This window comes from Pectinophora gossypiella, chromosome 15 (genome assembly GCF_024362695.1).
Source record: "Pectinophora gossypiella chromosome 15, ilPecGoss1.1, whole genome shotgun sequence".
NCBI classification, from domain to species: Eukaryota; Metazoa; Arthropoda; class Insecta; order Lepidoptera; family Gelechiidae; genus Pectinophora; species Pectinophora gossypiella.
The window spans coordinates 5,089,631-5,105,395 of NC_065418.1; the positions used below are offsets into that span (position 1 = coordinate 5,089,631).

The 15,765-nt window shown below is 34.7% G+C and overlaps 1 protein-coding gene across 1 annotated transcript in view; it reads left to right on the forward strand.

Moving 5' to 3' along the window:
* The first annotated feature begins 3,305 nt into the window (after positions 1–3,305).
* Positions 3,306–15,765, forward strand: part of LOC126373152 (G-protein coupled receptor moody) — a 95,010-nt gene continuing 82,550 nt past the window's right edge. Inside the window, exon 1 of the mRNA XM_050019180.1 lies at positions 3,306–3,788. The gene's annotated coding sequence lies outside the window, so the exon portion shown is untranslated. The remainder of the gene's footprint in view (positions 3,789–15,765) is intronic.

Consider the following 15,765-nt stretch of genomic DNA (forward strand, 5'->3'; position numbering starts at 1 on the left):
TAAAGTTTTTTTACAATAACAATATTTTTGAACGACAGAATTCATACAACGTATTTTGTTTTGAGTTCATATCACTATTTTTCTAATAGTATCACAATATAGAGAGCACATTTTTCTCATAGAAATAAATATCTTTGAAACTATCATAATCTTGGGAAGAATATTATAAGGATTGAATAACAAAGCGTTGGTGGATATTGCTTGGAATGTCCCTATTGTTGGAAACCATTACGATTATTTCTTAGTAATAATACTTCATTGAGTAATGATTACCGCTCGGCTAATGTATGAATGGACCACATTCATTTGTACGCATGTCACGTCCCAGGAACTCGAAATTTCTACGGTGACAAAGGAAATGGCGAATAAGTACAGTTGACTTTGCAAAATGATCATCAATGCACAGTTTAAATTATGTTCTGTTTGTTCGAAAGGGATAATTAATAAGTGAACGAAACTTGTTGCTTCCAACTAAGATTTGTAGGTCGTTAATTTGAATTACTACCCAAGAAATCGGAGAGTATTTCGAGGAGCGACTTGTGGCCCTCCATAATGAAGTTTATATAATCTTCTACTTCTTCTTCTATCGTGTGGGTTGTGAGGTGGAGTACTATTGAGCCGCCAAAGGCCCCTGACATGGCTCATGTAATGACTACTTACTTACATCAGTAAGTAGTAACCGGGACCAACGGCATAACGTGCCTTCCTAAGCACAGATCATCTTACTTTCGGACAATCTGGTGATCAGCCAGTAATGTCCTAAACAAAAGTAATTTGTGTGATATATCCCCACCGGGAATCGAACCTGGCACCTGCGGATCGTGAGCCCAACGCTCAACCACTGGATCACGGAGGTCGGATGAAGCTTATATAATTATAAATTCCGTATAGATCTTTATGAAAATAAAAATCTAGCCTGATCCTGACACGAAAAAAGACTTTTCAAACGAAAATAAAATATGGCTCTCCTCTGCGGGTCAATTTATTCATAAGCAGAACAGCCAAAACCTTTCTGATGTTGTATTCAAAAGCAAGATTTCATTAAACTCTTTGACGAAGCCTAGCCTTTGAGTTGTCAGGAGCAAACACAAATAGATATTCTACGAGTACTTCATATTTAGTTCAAAAGAAGTAAAATCAAATTTCATGACGTACGTTTGTACTTTGGGACACGTATCAATCTTCATAGTCCTAGTGTTCATTGTCGAGTGTATCTGGAAATTTATCTACCTACAGAAGTTGAAAAGAATCGGGATTTATTTTACCAAAGCCACTGTTTTCTAACTTTCTAATCCGGAAGGAAAAGCAGATCAATTAAGGGCTGCTCAGATTCCTCCGACTTTTATGAGGGTGTAAACTATTTACTAGGGTTTTCTTGGATAAATTACAGGGAAGGGACGCCATTTTGTTTCAAGTAATAATAATAAAAAGTGGTAATTTCATTTTTACTTACATCTATAGTTAAAGATGGTAAGTATAAAGAGAACTGGTGTCTGAATAGGATACCTTGTGTTTCAGATTACCAGGCTCCCAGAATTTGTTGTGTAAACTATCAATTGTAATTATACGCTATTTTTGTAAATTTTGTAATTTTAAAATACGTGTCAGGTGTGAAATAAAGATTACATTATTACCTATGTATGTCGTTTCCATATCTCGGGACTATGGAATCCCGGACTTTTGAAAAGCGTGCTTGGAGCCGAAAGTAACACGTAGTTATTATTTTAAAAACTCTAACGCAGCTTTCGTTTATGAACACATACAAACTCTAATACAAAACAACCCATCTTCCTTGCAGAAGTAAATTCTAATATACAGTACTTTCTACTTACTTACTCAGCAGAAAACCCCTTGCAGCCACTTATATTCTAGAACGTAGTGGCTGTCAAATAACTTATATTCAAGTAATGTTAGTTTCCACGGTACACCTGTTTAAGTTGTCACAGTGCGACCAACACTCTCAAGTAAGATTTATATTGTTGGCAAAATTATGGTTTTTTTTTGTGAATTGTCTTGTTCTTTCACCGCTTATATTGCAATAGCTTGCCAATCGCTGAGGTTACATTGGGTTTTTATTGATTATTATTGTAATATTTCCTGCAATCAACTCCTGTGAAAACGGGATGGTAATAAATTATTACGAAAAAGGGGATATCTGTTGAATGTAATGAATTACATTATTTTCATATTAAACTATTTTTTATTGTTTTTAGAGTTAACGTTAAAAGGAGTTTCTTCTAATAATGTCATCATCATCATCTCCCTAGCATTATTCCGCTTTTCCGAGAGTCTACTTACTTAACCTGAAGATTTGACAGGTCCGGTTTTTTACAGAAGCGACTGCCTGTCAGACCTTCCAACTGACTTGAGTTTTTTCTAACAATGTACAGGTAAATATTTGCCTAACCTATTCAGTACTTATACTATTTTGCCCACGGGCATTTTATAACATAAATCCTAATATATGTAAATTTTTCATCTTCCAAATACGTATCTGAAGATAAAAACTATTTATGTACATTGTTCCCTAGACTCGCCTTACAAAGTTAGACTTTTTCAGAGTCTCAAAGCTGAAAATGTAAATAGAGTTTGTTCTAGACTGAACAGTTTGCTCAGTTGTGTACTTTCGAAGAACTCAGTTAATAAGCCATCCATCGTTTAATTTAAGTTAAATTGGATTTTGTTAAAACTTTCCCGGCATGTCACCAACTTTTCTGCTGACACATTTTACCCATTAACTCTTTGAGATCAATGAAACATTGTTGGATAAATTCTAGTTTTGAATACGAACTTTTAAGTTTGTTTTAAAATGAGGCCGTAATAACCCATGTTTGTTAAAACTCTTGCTAATTACGTTCGTCTACATACGTAAAAGTTACTCAATTAAATAATTTGAGTTTAATTTCGATTTGAAACACTGAAGCTGGTTTCGATATTTTATGAATTATTTAGGTATTTATACTTAAATTTATTGTTACAAACATCATTAACATGACGTCGTTGAATCCCGAGAGATACAGTACATTACAGCGCAGAGCGCAAATTTCTATCATAGATCATTAATAAGTAGGTACTTAGGTATTACAAGAACTAATTTGGTTATCGATATAATTAAAACGCAAGTGTAATTGTAGAAGGATAGGGTCCGTTCAAAGGCCGGTCCTAAGAGCACTTATCACAGCCTCCGTCCTCCAACCCTGAAGTTGAGTGACCCCGGCAGGGTTTCATAAAAAAGGTCGAGGCTGTCTTCAGCCATGTGCTTACGTTTTCAGTCGCTGAAGCGCCAGTCGGCAAAGAGCCGTCGTCAGTACGAGGCGCCTCGCGGACGTTCGCTCGTCGCACTTCCGAGCGTCGCGTAAAAAACATCGATCTTTGCTCCGAAAAATGTTTCGCGCTCGCATATTTGAGTATCAGTAGTACTTTTTTAATTGTAAAAATATATCATATTGACGTTCTTAAGTATAAATTACTTTTTATAACATTTAGAATTTAACCAATTTTTTTCTCGTACTAATTGATGTTTTTTGTCTTAAAAATAAATGTAGACTAGTCAATTGTGGATAGGGACTTAATAAAACTATTAAAACAGTGACGATGGAATAGTTATAAGTTAGAGAGACGATAATGGTGTAATGAAAACAAGACTGGCAGCAAGATGAAGAATGTTATGTTTTAAAACATTCATTCAAGTTGGATAATTGTGATTAGTAATGTTTTGAGCGGTGTTTCCTGTTCGTCGACGGAAGCCACGTCCAAATTAGAAGCGCACACATTCCAAGCCCGCAACGGTAACTATTTGTTTCTCTCATCATCTCGCACTAAACATCTGTTCCTTTTACAAATCCTCATTACCATTCTTGTATACATCATTTTAGTATTCATGTTTATATTCAATGTCAAACTTCATCATACATTTATGTTTAATTTTAAAATAAACACGTACCTACGTTGTTTCATTCATGCTAATGTTTCGCTTTGTTTGGTAAATAAATTGAATTATCCGTTTTAATCTTTTCATCCCCTTCACGTCAAAAAGGGTAAAGAATTTAATTGAAAAGCGTAAAGTGAGTATGTATTGGAAGGCTTGTTTTTGATTAAATTTTGGTGCGTGCATTTTCTGCGGTGCTTGATATAAAAAAAGGTTATAAATTATAAACAAGTGCCAGGTATACTTTTTACGACTGCCTGAACTTAGGTAATTTTCGCCGTGGTTTTTTATGATCTCCAACAAATAAGCGCAAGAGATTTTGTCCTTCGAGAACTTTTAATGTTCACTTAGAAGAAAAGAAGACGTTCCGACTCAATTCATTTGTTCTTTTGAGACATTTTAGTACTTTGTATATTACTTTATTAAATTACTTTTTTCACGGGATAAAGCTGGTATGGTTTGGTTAAGTACACGTCACTTTGTGTACTTTAGATCGGCAAAGAGATATGTAAACGTTCGTCGGGAGTACAATGATTGCGTGATGCTCTGTTTACATGTCATACATGTATCATAATTCACATCCGTCAGTTCTCATAAAGAAGTCATGCTATTAAATCATGATTACAAATAATTGCGCAGGTATAGTCATAATCACGCACTAGATACGATGTGTTTAAATCTCATGTGTGATTCTCCCTAGCAAGGTCAGTGGTGTTCGTAAGGATTTATTTAGGTTAAAAAAGCTAAAACATCAGTAGAGAAATCACATAGAAATATACTTTATTACATCAAAATAAATGAAAATAGTTACAAAAGAGACTTAACTAGGTAAATGGCAAATGGCCGTTATCGCTTAAAGCGTTTTCTTCCAGACAACCATAAGGCGAGGAAATATGTAAAAATTAAAATACGCGTGAACCTAAGTACAAGCTAATAATAAATAAATAAATGCATAATATACATTTTTAAATAGATACATACAAATAATATACCTATATAAATAGTATTCACAAAATGCCAAATACCTAATAAGCAACTCAAGAGCTACAGAATATAAACAACAACACAACACACTTCATTACTAAAACAGAACCATCTACAATTTAACATACTTAAACAAATATAAATTATCAATTCTTAATAAAAGAAATAAAATGTGTTAATGTAAGAATGGAGTAAAAGAAGAAAAATGTAGCGCACTCAACTTTTTAAACTCATGACTGGATTTAGAAATTAACTTTTATAATAAAACAGATTCGTAGGTTTATAATTCCCTAGAGTTTTGACTACTCTACCTTTTAGCGTTTTGTCTTATGTTCCATAATTTTTATGCTTTTAATTTAATATAGCCAAGAAATGAAAATATTGCAATCTGTTCCTTGTTTTCACGATAAAAGATTAAAATATTCTAAGCCTTTTCCAATTTAGGAACTCATAAACCAACATCCAAGGGACTAAAGACCGAAGTAATATAAATCTCTAGAGCGCTATAAAATCTGGCAAATAACGGGCGTCTGAAAAAAAAATTGGTACGAAAGCACCCTTTAGGCTTAGCGCATTTATTGTCGAAACGGGGATATCATCCCGCTTGGGGTAATAACCTTCTTTTAAAATGAAATTTACTAACCACTAGAACCCATAGATTCAAGAATATAATTCTCAAAACCACTGAGCGTAAGGGTCTTTCCAGGAAGAGAAAAACCTTTTCTTGAATAACCAAAAGTCTTTTTTCACAAAAATCCGACATTCATTATCGTGTTTTAATAAACGCGGACTCATTTATAAAGCAATTTCGAAGTATTTAGATCTAATAACGAAGATTTATTTACTCAGTGGGTATAAATAAATAGTAACAACTAATTAACATTACACAGATATCTAAGATAATTAAGATTTTAATTAATATCATAGTAGGATCATCAAAGGTCTGAAACTGCTTTTGTAAATCTAAATATTCGTATCCCAACAAAAACATTTTTATGTAAAATTTAACCAAAACGAGATTATAGCGATTGCAAAGTGAAAAAGTTATCAGATCTCTATTAGAGCCTAGCTTCTAACTCTACACGCCCAAACTATACAAACACTAAGTTTCCAAAGTCTACACGTTAGGCTAAATATGGCGCTTGGCCCTTGGTATATATTACAATTGATATATTATCGATATAATAATTAATATGTAAGTGCGTATTAAACAAAAATAATATCTAAGTTATAGTACCTAATAGTTGTATATATGTAGGTATCATGTACTTAGTTCCAGTCACGTAGGGACACCTTTTTTCGTTTAATAAAATTTATTTAAGAAATTTGATCACTTATAAAATATTTTCATGAATTGGCAGAGACTTCTGAGAAGTCTGTGTATTCCTCCTTTTTCTAAGTATTCATCAAGTTTCGTAAAAAAGTAAATTATTTACTTTATGATCTTTGTTCGTTCTTATGATTCAAATTAAATGTTTGTAAACACATTTCATTTCTTAATTCTTTAGGGAAAGCGGTTGGATAAGAATCATTAGGGATAATTCGTAGGGGTGGTTCGTCCTGTACTGATTATTCCTTTGGGCCTAATCCCGCTGCCTATAATATTCGATATAGTTAATGGGTAAATCTAGACTGCCTTGCGTTTATTTCTTATAAATTTCGTATAATTGATGAAAAGTAAAAACGAAAATATCTATTTTCGATTTCCATAACTAGTTCTAAACTTATGCAAGTAAGTCATGCACATAAATTATTGTCCTTAAACTATGTTATGATTTATAGTATGCAATCAATAATACTCTACATCTTCTAGCTACACTTCGCATGATTTATACTCCAATAAAATATAAATTACAACACTAAACGATGACAATAATTTGGAACCCAAATTGTAAGAGTGTCCAATATTATATTCCTAGTTCTTAAAGATATATCTAATACTGACTAATAGTTAAGTAATGATATTGGATGTAGAGCGTAACTTCGTCCAATATTATTAAAAATTAAAGCGCTTCTCAGCAATATGGTATAGCTACTTTTGTAATTCATCTGTGGTAACATATTTGTAGTACTTCTTCTATCCACACTACCCACGCGGGGTTGTGGGGTGAAATACCAACCTCATCAACCCTGGTGTCAGGGTTATTATTGAGCCGCCAAAGGCCCCTGATATGGCTTAAAGTCCCTTCCGAAGCAGGGATCATCTTACTTTTTTGGACAATCAGCTGATCAGCCTGCTTTGTTTTACTCGTGCCGCAACATTTTCGCGGTTACTAAAATTTTCGACGGATAAAATAGCATACCTATGTCCATGGGAGGATGGCTACACGATGCACTGTGGGTCCGTTCCGAGGTAGGAGTTTTGTCGTCATACTTATTCCTTATTCTACGGTCATGCTCCAACGTCGCAACGTAGAAGTTACCCCCACGCGACACATCATGTGAGCCCTCACATCAACAACAGTTTAACTACATTATTAAACAAAATATAACCAACACTAAAGTTACATAATTATCATACGTTTTACGTTATTAGTAATTTAGTAAACCCATAACTATAAAGTAAGATAATAACAAATTACGTTAAAACTGAGCTTGACCATTTAACAAAAGCGCTCAGCATTGTCTTTCTCGTCTCATTATTAATTCTGAAACCAATAGACTGGCACGTGCAGCTACTGCAAGGTAACTAAGTAATACAAATTCTATAATATTCATATCTCTTGGTTCTAAAGACATGCACGCACACATAAGAACATGAATATCTCCTTTTGGATTAGGTAGCGACCATAGAATTCCATTTACAACGATCCTGATTCCTGACACCACTCTCGCTTCTTCCACTCTCATCAAAGTCTTCATTCATGCTCGCCGGTTTAGAATACTTTGACCAGACCTATCTTTAAAACATCCAAAGACATGTAATATTAATCCGAATTGCTTTTCATTCCTCGCGTAAGACTGACTCAGGCTTTTATATAAACATCTTCTTTATTGGAAAAAAGTATGTACTTAAAGAATTTTTTTTTTAAATAAATTAAAAAAACTTTTTCAAACGAAAAACTAATTAAAAACATGGCTTTTGTTTAAAAAACATTTCATTAAAAAATATCAAAGATGATAAAATTGGCAAAGCAACTACAATTGAAATAAAAAGTGTAATAATTACTATCAAAATTCAAACTTGCAAATACGAGTATTATTTGATAAGAAATAGTGGCAGAAAGGAGATGATGTACCTATTTTATTAAATCTCTTTGAAATTGTGTTTGAATGTGTTTATATTCCAAGTTTCCTCCTGTAAGTACAAAGGAAAAAAACTTAATGCGAGTAGAAATTTTCCACGTAAGTACGCAAAAAGTAAGGCCACGCAACAGAACTACGTACATACAGCTAAACATGACTGCATTACCCTAACAATGGCTATTCCTAACTCAACGAACACGTCACTGCGCGCTACACCTGTCGACAAAATCATACACACATACATAACTAGCTACATCTGATACGACGGCTTGTTACTATGAATAACCTACCTGCTAGGTAGATCTTTGAACGCCGGTGGTCAGTCTCATTATCGTTAACGCAAAAATATCCTAAAATGGGTCGTGTACTATGTTCAAGATAAATTATGAAATTCTGATTACTTACTATATCAAGACAGGAAGAGAAATTGGTCTTTGATAGACAAGAATGGAGAATGCTACACCGACAAGAGCGTGGCTCTTAAATTAGTGTTGATGAAATAAAGACAGATCTAAAACTAACGAAAAACATTTTCTTTCATCTATTTAACTTATTTATGAATTTTAATCTAGAAAGTCCGACATTTTATCACGTTTTCTATTACGTCACTCATACAAATACCATTGTAATTTCATGTTTTGACGTCTAGAAAAAGTAACTGATTTGACTATTTGGAAACTACCCTAACATACCTATTATTTGGTCTTTTTGGAAATATCCAGTTAGAACTTACGTTGATGACATACAAAAGTCTTAACTGGATATTTGCAAAAAGACAAAAGATTCTAAAATAAAAATAATAATATTTATAATAAAACTAAACTAACTAATATTATTTTATATTATTATTAATATTAATTTATTAATATATTGACTTCCGGTGTTCGAAGAACTGCAACTATAAAATACGAGTAAATAGGTATTTAATATTTCTATTTGGAACGGGCCTTTTAATTATGAGAATAATATTTAATTAATTGTGTCAGTTTGAATATTACGTATATTATTTTTAATATTGATTGATATTTGATTTTTATTACCGAAATAATATATTATATTATGATGATTATGATTACAGTCAAAACACGATCGCTTGGCAAATACCCAAGTAACCAGTAGTTACCTCGAGTAAAGACTAAAATATCAGATACCAATTGTTTTCTTTTTTTTACCTTGGATGGGTTTGGGTTTGTTGTTTTTATATTTTGTACAGGTAGATCCAATCTGCATGTAAATAAGCAGTAACCGTTTATAGTAGTAAAGGGTACTAGGGTTCATGAGAAATTACAGAATTGGGCAACCATCAATTACGATTTTAACTTCGTATACTGTGTTGTTCGTATATTGTAGTCTGCAAGTATGGTAGCTCTCTACTTACACTTGTTTATGTGTGTAAGCTTCGCATATGTAAGTAAGTATATTAGTAGATGCAATGTTGCCACCTTAAATAAAAAATACACAGTCAAATAGAGGCGTTTTATAACAGTGATGCGCCTCGTTTTGTTTTTATCCTCGCGCCGCGTTTCCATAGTTATCTCAGTTACAGAAGGTTTAAATTAGATTAAACCATATGACACTTTAGGACTTTTTCGATATACTTGAAGTGGTATACATCAGTTTTTTGAATGGAACTGTGCATCTACCTATATAATGATCGAAGTATGTGAATATGTAGGTAAGGGTACTATGTATGGGACTCACACTCATATAATAGCATTAGCTACCGTTCTTGAAAGATTACTTGTAATGCAGTAACTTCGACAGTTTGAGACCATACTACCTGGTGAGACGATTGAAAAGAGTACACAAGCGTAGTTTTATTTTTAGATACGGAACTATAAAACGGTAGGAGTTTACCGGCAGTAAGAACTGAGGTGGGCTGGTATTGTCTTAAATAGTATCCGCGTCTTACTAACTGTTGGCGATTAGCGAATAGCAAATGAAACATAAAACTGGGACATTTGCGCATATAAAAGTAAGTGCGCAATGCACACAAATGTCAAAAAGCAATATTGCTTTTTACATGGCTTCGATGTGGCCTTTTTAAAACCCCTGATAGGCTTATTTTTGTAGGCACAGTGGTCCTGTGGTTCATCAGCAGCGGTTGTATCCCCGGTATCGGATTAGCACCGATTATGAGTTATACACCATTACAAACGACGATACGGTTCACCACCACATCACGTTGGTTTAATATGTTACCTACTTTAGTAATCGTGCAATGCTCAATTCCTCTCGTGCCCTCTGATTACCTTAATTATAATTAGATGAGCTTTTATTCACAAAGAAAAAAAACTGACTCGAACAGGTCTTCAGCTTTTGTCAAGCCGGGACGAGCATGTTAACCATTACACGACCAGGACGCCGATGCGTGTAGTTTTTATTCATCATAAAAATAACCTAATTGTAACTGGGGTAGTCAAAGACACGGCATCGCATGATGAATTGTGGTCACACTTTAGAGCTGAAACATCACTGGCGAGACAAATTCGCAAAACCAAATTCTACGGACATCCCCTAGCTGTTTTAGTGTTTTTGTCAGGAGCCTTTGGCGGCTCAATAAAAACCCTAACACCAAGGTTGATGAAGTTGGTAAATAACCTCACAACCCACACGATAGAAGAGAGAGTGTTTTAATCCAGGGTCTTACCAATTACAATCTAATTCTAATTCTAAATACGTCTCATCATCTACCACGTTGGTCTAACAGAAAGCTCGGTGAGGCATGGATACTTAGTTCATCATTTGTCGCTGTACCTCTGACAACCCCAATTGAGATTCGAAATAGAATAAAATTAACAAGTGATGTAGACTAATGTAGATGTATGAAAACTACGCAGAACTCGCCATTGAAACTTCGCGTTGCATAGCGTGTGTTATTCTGTCTTTATTTCAAAACGACGGCGATGTTGTGTTAATTAGCGTCTTGGCAAAGCACATAGTATGTTGCGAGTAGACTGGTGATTATACGAGCAAACATCCCAAAATATATGAAGTATGTCTGAAATGTTGCAGTTATTAGTTACGAGTAGTGTACTATTTCAATGCATGTTGACAACGCTTGCGATATAACAACTTGAACATGATTTGAATCGTTTATCTCCTTACTCGTAGTATAATAATAATAATAAAGTCCGGGCCTCCATAGGCCCGAGATATGAAAAAGACATACAAATAATAATAATAAAAAAGTTAACATAACGATAACGAGTAACACGAGTAGCGCGGTCGTGTTAGTATAACGATTTAATGGTGCTGATTTCAGTACACAGACACACCATCTAATTTTATTTCAAGTTATACCTGTCATTTTCTTATCCGCCGAAAAGGAAAGGGACGGGTAACCGACAGGCATAAGATTTGTAGAACACACGTCAATTTAAGGCAGAAGATTAAAAAAGCCCTCCCAAAATTTTATATTGACCAACAACCCGAAAGAATTAAGTTGAAAGCACTCGTCATACGGGTTGCATAATTATCAACGAGATACCTATTTCATTCGCCCGGGTTATTCTTTCATTCGTTTTAAAATTAACAGTTCTCAATCATCCGTCTCTTTCCTTTTCGGTGTATAAGAAAATGACGGATTTAACTTAAAGTAAAATTAGGAGGTGTTTGCAGGAATTGGGGTCAGAATCCTACCTACTACAATAAAAATAGTTTTTATGACTATACCATCTAGCATAATTAAAATACATAATAACGGGTTCTTACCGCGTTTAAAGCAGGGATATGAGATTCCCGATATTTCGACACTGTTGCAAGTGCCATGATCACGGGATGACTGATGAGATTGGAGTGGAGTAGGTAGATACGTTAAACAATGTACCATCTAGCATCCTAATGACTATTTAAAACTCATTCAGAGGCTAGATAAGTTGTAGAACAAATAGCATAGTATAAACCACATTTTACGATAGAATGGTGGCAATGGAATACATTTTTTTTTTTATAAAGAAGAAAAGTTGCCTCGTTAGTTATAAGTACCTTGCTTTATTACATTATTAACGGTATGTTGGTTAATCTACGTACATTAGCTTGTCAGTTTTAGTACAGTTGAATGGCTTTATTATCGTATTAAATTTTCTTTTGAAGTGAATAAAATTCTTATTGTTGTAATTTTATAAACAGCGCGGCAATAAAACCTATGAATTCAACTTATTGAGTTTGAATTCACATTTGGGTCATAGGTAATTGATATCGCGTTGTGCCCGGTTAATAACAAAAACCTCGCCATTTACATGGGTCTTAAAAATAATTGGCGAGGAATGGATGTATACATATAATATACTCTTCTGCCTACACCTTCGGGGATTCAGGCGTGATGCCATGTTACATTTACGTTATGTAATTTCATGAGTCAGTCCAATCCCCTCCTCATTAGGATCATAAAACGTAAACCAACCCCCCTTAATCGGTCCACTGCACTATTCCTAACTCTGCACATGTATTTTTTTACAATAACACAATAAATACTATACTAAACACTTTATTACACATACACACACATAGGTATATAAACTCACACCTATTTCCGCCCGGGGTAAGCAGAGACTATGGAATTCCATTTGCTCCGATCCTGACACACTTCTCTTGCTTCCTCCACATTCATCAATCGCTTCATACACGCACGCCGGTTATTACATATAATCACGATGTAAATGACAATTACAAAATGACAACTAAAGTACAATTGGCAGACTTCAGATTTGTTAATTATATTGGCTTGTATGGTTATTAAAAAGGCATTTGCACATAGGTACATTGTTGAAGTAGGTACGGCTGTCCACAAACTTAGTTTTTAACGACGTCCTCAAGGTAGAATAGCACTAATGTCAACCGATGTTGAACGGTTGTCAGAACAACAACCTGCTAGAATGTAAAGTTGGACAGGAGTGATGCCAACCAGAGTGGTTGACATCATTCTACCATCATCATCTTTTATTTCTACGACGCTACTGATTCCAGCCACCCTCAGCCAACAACAGTAAGTTTTTTTTTAATTCACGAGCTATCAAATATCTTGTCTCAATCCTTTCCGAGATCAATAGATCTCAAGCGCCTAAGTGTGCCTAAGTAAAACATGTTTAATTTTCATGTCGACTTTCCCAATAGCCTGTGAATTGCTAAGGGAAAGTTGGAAACTGATTTCGCATCGACAAAGGTCGGGCTGCGGATGACAGTTTTTGCCCAAAAGTTAAAGAGTCGATGAACTTTGTTTGTAGAAAACAATGTACTCTACTACAAGGACTCGAGGAGACATGTCAGTATTGACACTTCAATATCAATCTTATTTTTAGCAGATTTCAAAAAAGAAAAATGTTATTTAAACGTATGTTGTAATAATGTTAGAATTGCATAATATTCGCATTATGTTAGTCTATGTGGGCTTCCAAATACGTGTGTCAAATGTTATAGTCATAATGTATGTGTGTATGTAAGTTTGTCCACACATTTCTGTGAAACTACAAATCGTAAAGCAATAATTATTTTCATTTTTCGTTTGCCTATTTGCGCCGACTTCGGAATTTGAATTCTAACATTATAACTATTAGCAAAGTAGGTATTATTACTAAGTTTTTATTTGACAGGTTATGAAGTCGGTTATTTTTTTTATCCTACTAATAAAGTTCATCCAATCCGTCCTATCAGCTAGCATCATTCCACTGTTGGGTCTTCTTACTACTAATAAAATCGAAACTTGCCCATGATTGTAGCTAGGAACGTTGTAATTAAACTTTTAAAAATTGAATACAACGGCCATTTATGCATGGGTACTAACATGTATTTACGACAATGACGTCCTAAAACACCTTACAATTTTATTTCACGTTATCGCAAGGTACAAGAATAGCCGTCAATAATGTTCATCACTTCATATTGTATTAAAACTCCTACTTACGATAGCATCTGAACGGCAGCTTTTCAAAGGCGTTTTCCATATTCCGTATCTCCTTTAATAGATTTTACTGGCCTCAATTTCAGCGAAATGTCGCCGTTTCTAGGTCATTCCGCTCAATTCAGTCTCATAACGTTGACGACACTTCACCGACACCAACTTTTACTGTTTGTTTTGGTTTTAAATGAATATTACTCTCGAACCTTTTAAACTAATGACGCTTAAGCGGAGGTGAGGGACTGAACATTGAGTTATACTTACGTCTGTATTAAGTACTGAGTACAAATTATAAAATTATATTAACTAACAATTTAGTTACATTAGTACAGTATAAGTAACTTTTATAGGATAGATAATTCAAAAGCCGGTCAAGTTTGAATATGTTTCTAAGGGAGTTCATAATTAGTATTACTTAGATTTTCTTATTTTCAACATGACTTTTTTTTTTTTTGACGTGACTTATTGTAGATTTGCCGCAGATGGCATTAACTACTTGGCCGGACAAATGGGGAGCGCTGAAGGCTCTCACCCGGTACAACGTTTAAGACAACAGGCCTGAGGGTGCCCAGTTGGGCGCGAACCTCGGCTCAGGGCGTCGTCTGAGAGGAAAAATATTTGAAAGAATTAATCGACCCTAGTGGGTCGATAGCGATAAGCGCTGAATGAGGGATTTCAACATGACTGAATTGACTTAATTTCAACATGATACGTCCACGCGTTCCCGAGAAATAAGAGTCTTAATTTGACAGACAGACGGACGCACGTGATGCTATAAGAGTTCCGTTTTTTCCTTAAGAGGTTCGGAACCCTAAAAATATATTGTTATACTCTCTACCAAATTGTCACAAATACCTGAAAGTTCATGTTCCTACACGTGTAAGAAGAAATTGTTGATATTATGAATAAATGTATGTGACAGCTCGTTATCTAGGCGTCACGAATTTTGTATTCTGGAACGAAATATCACACGAACGACACGTTTCGCGGTAGGAGTGGTGTGACCCAAAAGTGGTCCATAAAAAGAGAAAATCTCAAATAGTTGCCTACATTATTTATACTGGGTAACACATTTTATCCATAGCTTCTATAGGTAGTGACGTAAGGATAGTTGCAAATGATATAATCCTACATAATTAAGTATCATCATCATTATCAGCCATACGACGCCCACTGCTGGGCATAGGCCTCCCCCAAGGATCTCCACGACGATCGGTCCTACGCTGCCCGTATCCAGCGGCTTCCCGCGACCTTCAGCAGATCGTTGGGCCTACCCACAGTAATTAAGTATATCTTTTCGATTTCCAACAAAAACATGAAGCAATAATTTACTTAATTCACGGTGTCAGCTAATCCATTTTATTTTTATTGCATTGGCGTCAAAAAGCACAATGGTTAAGTCCTACGTGCCCGCATAACCCATGTAAACCTTTTTCAAAAAGATCCGTTCACGTATTTTATCGGGTACGTTAGCATTGTTATAAATAATTGACTTAGCAACTAGCATTAGCTTGTATCTTATCTCAAAACCACACCCATGACTCATGTTAGTCGCACAGATTTAATCACCCACACACAACATAGACAAGTCAGAAATTAGGATCATTTATTCAACGTAATTATCATGGACAAACTTGTTGAAGGTCAATGTAACATTTTTGAATTTACGTCATTTCGCAAGGTGTTATGGCTGAGGAGAAGAAATGACAAG